Source organism: Arvicanthis niloticus, chromosome 1 (genome assembly GCF_011762505.2).
Source record: "Arvicanthis niloticus isolate mArvNil1 chromosome 1, mArvNil1.pat.X, whole genome shotgun sequence".
NCBI lineage: Eukaryota > Metazoa > Chordata > Mammalia > Rodentia > Muridae > Arvicanthis > Arvicanthis niloticus.
This window is the reverse complement of record NC_047658.1, coordinates 109,046,409-109,053,404: the sequence shown is the minus strand read 5'-3', so window position 1 is coordinate 109,053,404 and position 6,996 is coordinate 109,046,409. Positions and strand designations below refer to the sequence as shown.

Genomic DNA, 6,996 nt, shown 5'->3' with positions numbered 1-6,996 from the left:
TGAGGATCTGACTGAGGCCAAGGTGCTATTTCACTTCACACATATGAGGACCTGCCAAGTGGTCATGACTGGTCAGCCCTGGAGTCTTCCTCACACCTGGAGTTCCAGTCAGTTTCATCTAGAGCTGCTTTACTCTGCGGTGCCTTGACTTGTAGATGCTGACTCTGGGTTAGAGCCGCAAACCTTTCAACAGAGGCTAAGAGCAATCGTTTACCGCAAGTGGCTAGAGGGATAGGGCATCTCTCCTGTCCCTATTCTATCACTGATAGTGGTACTTCAGTGGGACTGTGCCTCGGGTTGGCTGGGGAGACCAAGGCCAGACTGTGAGGTAACTAATAAAACATCATACTGACACATGTGATGGCCAGAAAAGGGATGGTGAGGAGTGCCCAAATTAGCTACTACCTTATTGAAGCCACTGCGGCCAGATAAGGTCAGTCAAGCAGACTAGGACAAAGGCTGAGGGTTGGCTACTGGTAGGCTGTTCATACTCCCTGGGATAGTATGAGACCCCTGCCCCCAAATTCCTGTCGTGGTCATTATACAAGCTGAGGTGGGCATCTTCAGTGTGGCAGGAAACCACTGTTCCAAGAAAGACTCCACTGGGCCACGGGGCTATATGTTCTCGACCTCAAGGGAGATATTTGGGGACAATGCCAGGCCCTGTCTAAGGGATTCCAAAGTGAGAGTTGTGGTGAGGCTGTCTTTGGAGAATTTCAGAACGGGTGCGGGTGCGGGGTGAGGCGAACGTGCGCTGGAACGATCCAGGGTGGAGGTGGGCCCTGCGGGGCCCCCGGCGGGGCCTTGTCCTGATTGGTTGACAGAGTAGGGGCGGGAATTCTGGGCGGAGCCACCCCAGTTAGAAAAAGCCCGGGCTAGAGGGCCTGAAGCACCGGGTGTGGGAGGGGGGTGGGGGGTGGGGGTGGGGGGTATCGGGGAAACTGGGGAAGATGGGAGTGCTGGAGGAGAGTTGTGGGGTCCGAGGAGCACCTCGGCATCTGGAGTCTGGCAGGAATGTTGAAGGACTGAAGGGCTAGCTCAGGCAGTGCAAAGGCAGCAGGACCTGGGAGGAGGGAGCATGGTGTGGCTCCCAGGCATCGCAGAGGCTGGAAAACATCGGTGTGGGGCTGAAGGGCCTGAGTTAGGGTTGGTGTGGAATGGGGAGCCAGACATTCATCCCGGTCACTTTTGGTTACAGGACGTGGCGGCTGGTCGGATAAAGGGGAGCTGCTGGGAAGGGTTCGACCCCAGACCTGGGCAGTGAAGGTGTAGCTGGCAGCGGTGGGCAGGTGAGGACCGCCGTCTGCTGGGCAGGTGAGTCTCAGTCTTCTCTCTTGGCCTCGTTGCACTGACCTTCTAAATGAAGGTTTAGAGAGCGAGGCCGGTGAGAAGAAGTGGCTGGCCTCCCAGCAGAATGGCACATAGAAAGGCAGGACAGTTAGCAAAGGAGACATCGTCTCGGGGGGAGCCGAGACAGAACAAGGCTGGGGGACCTTTGGTCACCCCGGGGTGGAAAGAGCATTTAGAGAGAAGAAAGAAGAGGTGCAGGGCTGCCAGTAAAGACTGAGGCCGCTGCCTCCAGGGAGGTGATAGGAGTCCTTGGAGACAGTGGCAGAGACCATGGGCTCCAACAAGAACAGAAGCATTCTAGGCTGGGGTCAAACAGGGCAAGGTGGGGTCATAAGACACAGATGGGTCCCCAGCCGCCACCACATCCCACCCACCGTAATTCATTTAGAAGTAGGTTCAAGAGTGGCTCTGGCGGCCTTTGCCAGAGCTTCGATGGCCGGAGAATGGGAACGAAGGGCAGTGCAGGATGTCACCAGGAGGGGAGTGGGGGCTGCAGGTATTGGACTCCAGAGGGATTTTACAGCAAGGAGGCTGCAGTGGGTTCAGCCTGCAGACACACCATTCCCATGAGGCACTGCGGCCCAGGGACTGGTGCGGAAAGGGCCCACAGTGGACTTGGTACACTGTATGCCCTAACCGCTCAGTCCCTGGGTCTGGCATGACAGACAGGACATTTCCAGGGGAGTCAAGGGCACAGGATGAAGCCAGACAAGGCGAGGCAGGCATGGCAGAATGAATGAGCTTTCTAGGAAGGGAGGTTGGGGGCAGGTAGAGCGAGGTAAAGCAGCTGGGGTGGTGAGCCAGCGAGGCACTGGCCTCCAGAGTCCGTGGCCATGGAGGGCCGTGCGGGCGGCGATGGAGCAGTGATCGGTGTCTCGGAGAGCTCGGACTGGAGACTAGGGTAAGTGTCTGTCCCACTCGTGGTCACCCAATCTCCTCCCACGCAAGTACAATTAACTCATGTCTTCTCTTCTCCCCACAGCCAGGTCTCCAGGAGAGGTGGATGTGCCTGCCAGTCACTGAAGGCGAGGATGACAGGTGTGGTCAACTGATAGAAAGACATGACATGGTCCGGTGTGATGGAGAGGACAGAAGGACAGTCATCCAGCCTTCCTGGTGAGCATACTCCCTGCCACAGGGCTAGTCTGCTCAACCACCTAATTGCCCACTCACTCACTTCAGATTCTGTCTTTTGCAGAACACCCTGAACTGGCACCGTGGGACACTGCCGTAGAAACCGTCTGTTCTTTCATGTTTCCCAAAGAGCTAACACATCTCTGCTGCTCTCTGGATCCTTCTCCCCCTACCTTGAACCCTCAAGATGAAAGGTTAGAACTCTTCTGCCCCATGTGGGTGGGGCATGGCAGGCTGCCAAGTGCAGGGGTCTCATTCTCTTCCACCCACAGAAATGGTGCTACCCAGCTCATGTCTGGGCCTTTGAATCCGGGGACTTCTTTAAGTCCGTCTAGTTCTGAATCAAGAATATGCTGTACTCAGAACCACTACACTACCTGCCTCAGGAATCGGCTCAAAGGTGAGCCAGGGTACCCTTTGGAAGCTTGCCAAGCCCACCCCCTCCTAGCCCCCCCTCATTTGTCTTTTTTTTCTCTTTGCAGGTGAAGCTGAAAGAACAGACGGTGTCAACATCTTGAAAGAGCAGACCCATAGCACCCACCCACCCCTGAGACTCCATCTTCATGGCCAACTCTGCCTGACCCGGGAGACCACCACCCATATCATCCTGGAGCCAAGCCTCTACCCCAGGATGACTTCATCATCTCCCTCCTGTCTTTTTTTTCTTCCTCCTTTCCTGTAACTTTGTTTCTTTCCTTTTGTTCCTTCTTTGCTTGAGAGACTCAAAGCATCCGTGACTCTGTTTCCCCACTTACCCCTTTTGAATTTGCACTAAGTCGATTGCACTGGTTTGGAGTCCCGGAGATAGCTTTGAGTCTCTCCATATGAATGTGTACAGTGAATGTGTAGGCCCCTTTGGCTATGCCGCCCCAGTGCCCGCCTGTCATCCATCTCTGTCTGAGGGCAACTGGGTGTGGCCGTGTGCTTGAGGCCTCGCCTTCCCCTCGCCTAGTCTGGAAGCAGTTCCATCATAAAGTGTTCAACATGCCCAACTTCATCCTTTGCCCCTCCTCACCAGGGCCTCACCAGAGGTCCTGGATCCATCAATAAATACAGTTACAGTCATTGGTCTCATGGACTTCAATATAATGCGACTCACTTGGGGGGGTAGTTGGGGGCAGGAGAAAGAAATGAGGGAAGGGAAATAAAAGGGAGGAGTCACAGTACCCATAATGAAGAGGATTATGGAATGGGGGGGCCCTCTAGGATAGAATGAGGAATAGGAGATGGGAGGGGCTTATGAAAAGACAGTGGCATTGGGATGGGAGGCCCATGAGATGGGACAGGGAGGGGGTTCATGGTACAAAAGGAGGGGTTCATGAGATGCCAAGAAGCTATGATATGGAAGGGGCCTATGAATATGAAATGGTACCTGAGGAATGGGCAGAGCAATAGACATCACAAGTAGAGGATGGCAGAGTGCCATGTGGAGACAGAGGCAGGGCTGTGTGTGTGGGTCCCTCAAGACATGGGGGCTGGGCAGGTGAAGGACATCCTCAGCAATGAGAGAGATGGTGGGCCCAACCAGTAACCTGGATTCTACACTGCTCCCCGTCCTGCCTGGATGACTCGAGTCCTCATACTAATCCCAACTCCTGAAGCATGATGTAGACTGCAAAGTGAATCCTCACAGTGAGGCTCTTAAGGGGTAAGCAGCTATACATGAGGGTAGACCACAGCCACATAAAGAGGCCCACGGTGGCCTCTGGGCTTCCCTCTCCTGCTCTGAGCATGCTAAGCTCTGGACTGGAGTCCATATAGATGCCTGCAGTGGTACCCTCCCCTTGCTGTCTGCTGTGGGTAGGAGCTGAAGGGCCACAGCAGAGAGATGGGGACATGCACAAGTCTGAATGTAACTCAGAACACAGGGCACAGTGAATATCCAAGGAGCATAGGGAAGTCAGCGTGAAAGACAGGTAGATGAAGGACTGTCACTGAGGTCTTGCTTCCTAAGGTAGAAGCGTAGCATCCCATGGGTTTGCAATTAGTGCCCTCATAAAGACAGCAACTGGTTGGGCTCACCCCTCTGTCTCTGAGCCTCCCACCAGCTTCCCAGCTCCTAGACTCTTAGCTGTACAGATACTGGGAATACTGGGAAGGGACTTGAAGAGAAGCTTTTAAAAAAAAAAAAAAAAAAAAAAAAAAAAAAAGGAGGCTGGGGTCCTCGGCGCTCATCCCCCTTCCCCAGCACCAGTGCTTACAGCAGTCAAGAAAATCTCCTCCAGCTGACAAAGACCAGACAGGACTATCAGGAACACCCACCCTCTCCGCCCCATACCCCCTCTGGGCAGTGGGCCAGCTCCTCCCCACCCCCATCACATGCCTGGTCTCTCTTCTGGACCCTCCACAACCCTTTCTTTCACCATCATTTTGCCCTCTAATTTTCTGGTAGGGGGCCTCTGTGGTCTCTCTCTGCTAGAATGGCAGCACTAGTTAAGCACTCACTGGGCACAATTACATGCGGGTGTTTCTCTGATCACCTCCACAGAGGATTTCAAAAGCTGCTAGTCAGAACATGTCCATCTTCCTGACCCTACTAGAGGTTACTTGTCCCAGTGACAAAGTAGCTTGTCTTGGAGTGGGGGGTAGGATATCTACAAACAGCCTTTATGACAAACATTTGACCACCCAACCCTGCAAAAGCCAGGCTCAGAAGACAAAAGCTGCTGCCTTACAAGAGATGTTGGCAGGAACGGCTAGTAGGCACTGGAGATAGCCACAGGGGATGCATGTTGAAGATTGGGTTAAGGGTATCCAAGAAGGCCCAGAGTCTGTCTAAGAGACACAGAAATAGGGTCACAGAGTGGAAAGGGGGCTCAAGAATGATTTGAGCTACCTCCTCGGGGCCCTGCTTTCCTGGTCATCTGGAGAGCCTAGCATGCTAAAAGTGAGTTTTACACAGTCTTTGAGGTGTAAGGGGCTGAAATCACACATTCCTACTCTGGAGTTCTACCCAGAAGATGCTAAGACAAATCTGAGGAGATGAGAGTGCCAGCGTGGCAAAGGAGGAATTGTTCTTTTCTTCCTGTCTTCTCTCACGAGTTCATGGTAGATGCTTCCACAAACCACTCCTGTGAATGTCACAGATAGTAAGGGTGTCACAGGACAGGGTCTACCTTGAGTTTATCTACACCTCCTTTATTTGATGCAGAGGGTTCTGAAGCCTGTGTCTGGAGTCACACCCGGGAGCTCCCCCAGTAAAACTGGATGGATGTGTGGGAACAGGACCTCAAGGTCCGTGGGGGATCGATGCCCCCAAATCACCAAAGCTCTGCAAACAGGTGTGCCTGTGGCTCTTGGGCCTCCAGAGCCTCACCCAGGGGTAGGGGCTGGGAAAGCAGAGGTGCCCAGCCCCCCACCCCGCAGCCCGCACAGCCCCTCCATCAGCCCACAGTTTGGAATGTGTTTACCTTCAGCCCAACCCGATTTCCTGCTTTTTAGAAAAGGGGCTTAGAGAGGGCTGCTAGACAGGCTCCAAGCCTGCCACCCAAAGGCACTTTCAACCACCCCCCTCCCTGTGCAGAGAAGCTAACAGGGGCTTGAATTTCATCCCCAAACCCCAGCCAGGGTGGGTTGTGGGGAGGGTGGGGAGGGGCTGGCTGCTCCATGCTGCACAGCCTGGGAGGAGATGTTTCAAATCTTCATGGGGCCCAGGGTCCCCAGCACAACCCCTACCCTGCAGGCACAGCACTACGGGGGTCCTCGCACACCCAACCCCCTCCCCAGCTATGTTTCAGTGACAAGTTAAGGTTAGACAAAGACTGGAGTAGCCCATTAGAGAATTCTTATCACATGTGGTGGTGTGGCCACAGTAATAACTCAGGGTTTGTCCCTGAGGACCCATATGCTGTGGGTGAGTACATCTGTGTGTGTGAGGGCCACATGGCCTCACCTGCATACCCTGGTCTCTGTGGTAGGATCTGTGTGCTGACCAGCTGGCCAGTGGCTGGTGCTGAGGCTCAGGCTGAAGCTGAGGCTGAGACAAGGGGGTCTGCCCTTTTACAGGATTTTCTGTGAGGGTGTATGTGGTCAAGGCCTCCAGGAAAGTATACTCTTGAGCTGACTGTGTTGGGCGTCTGTGGCTTCATGTCTCAGGTTGAACTGAGTAACCCAAGAGCACGTTTCAGGCAGCAATCGTGGACATGGGGGAGGGACAGCAGTCAAGATATTTGCTATCCCACTGAGTAGAGAACATTCCAATACTGTGTAGGGAAGGAGGCCTCTGAGGCCCCGGGGGCTGCGGGTTTGACTGCAGTACACCCTGCAGAATCTCAAACATGGCATGAGACTGCAGAGGTTGGCCTCCCCCTATCTAAACTGCAAGAGGACAGTCTCCTTTCCAAAGGAACTCAGAAAGCTGGGAGTCTGACTAAAGATTTATGTTGTCCTCTTCAGCCACGCACACCAGCATCTGACCAGAACCAGAGACTGAGCTCAAAGTCCTCTTCCAGCATGATTCCAGCCTCTTCACAGAATACTTATCTTTTGTATGTGTGCACAAATACGTACGTT

General features: G+C 53.8%; 1 long non-coding RNA gene across 1 annotated transcript; it reads left to right on the top strand.

The window, feature by feature from the left end:
• The first annotated feature begins 932 nt into the window (after nucleotides 1–932).
• Nucleotides 933–3,549, top strand: LOC117704884 (uncharacterized). The gene is made up of 5 exons (XR_013104256.1): nucleotides 933–2,251; nucleotides 2,333–2,466; nucleotides 2,549–2,678; nucleotides 2,757–2,884; nucleotides 2,967–3,549. It is a non-coding gene; the product is annotated as an uncharacterized LOC117704884 (long non-coding RNA).
• Nucleotides 3,550–6,996: the final 3,447 nt, after the last annotated feature.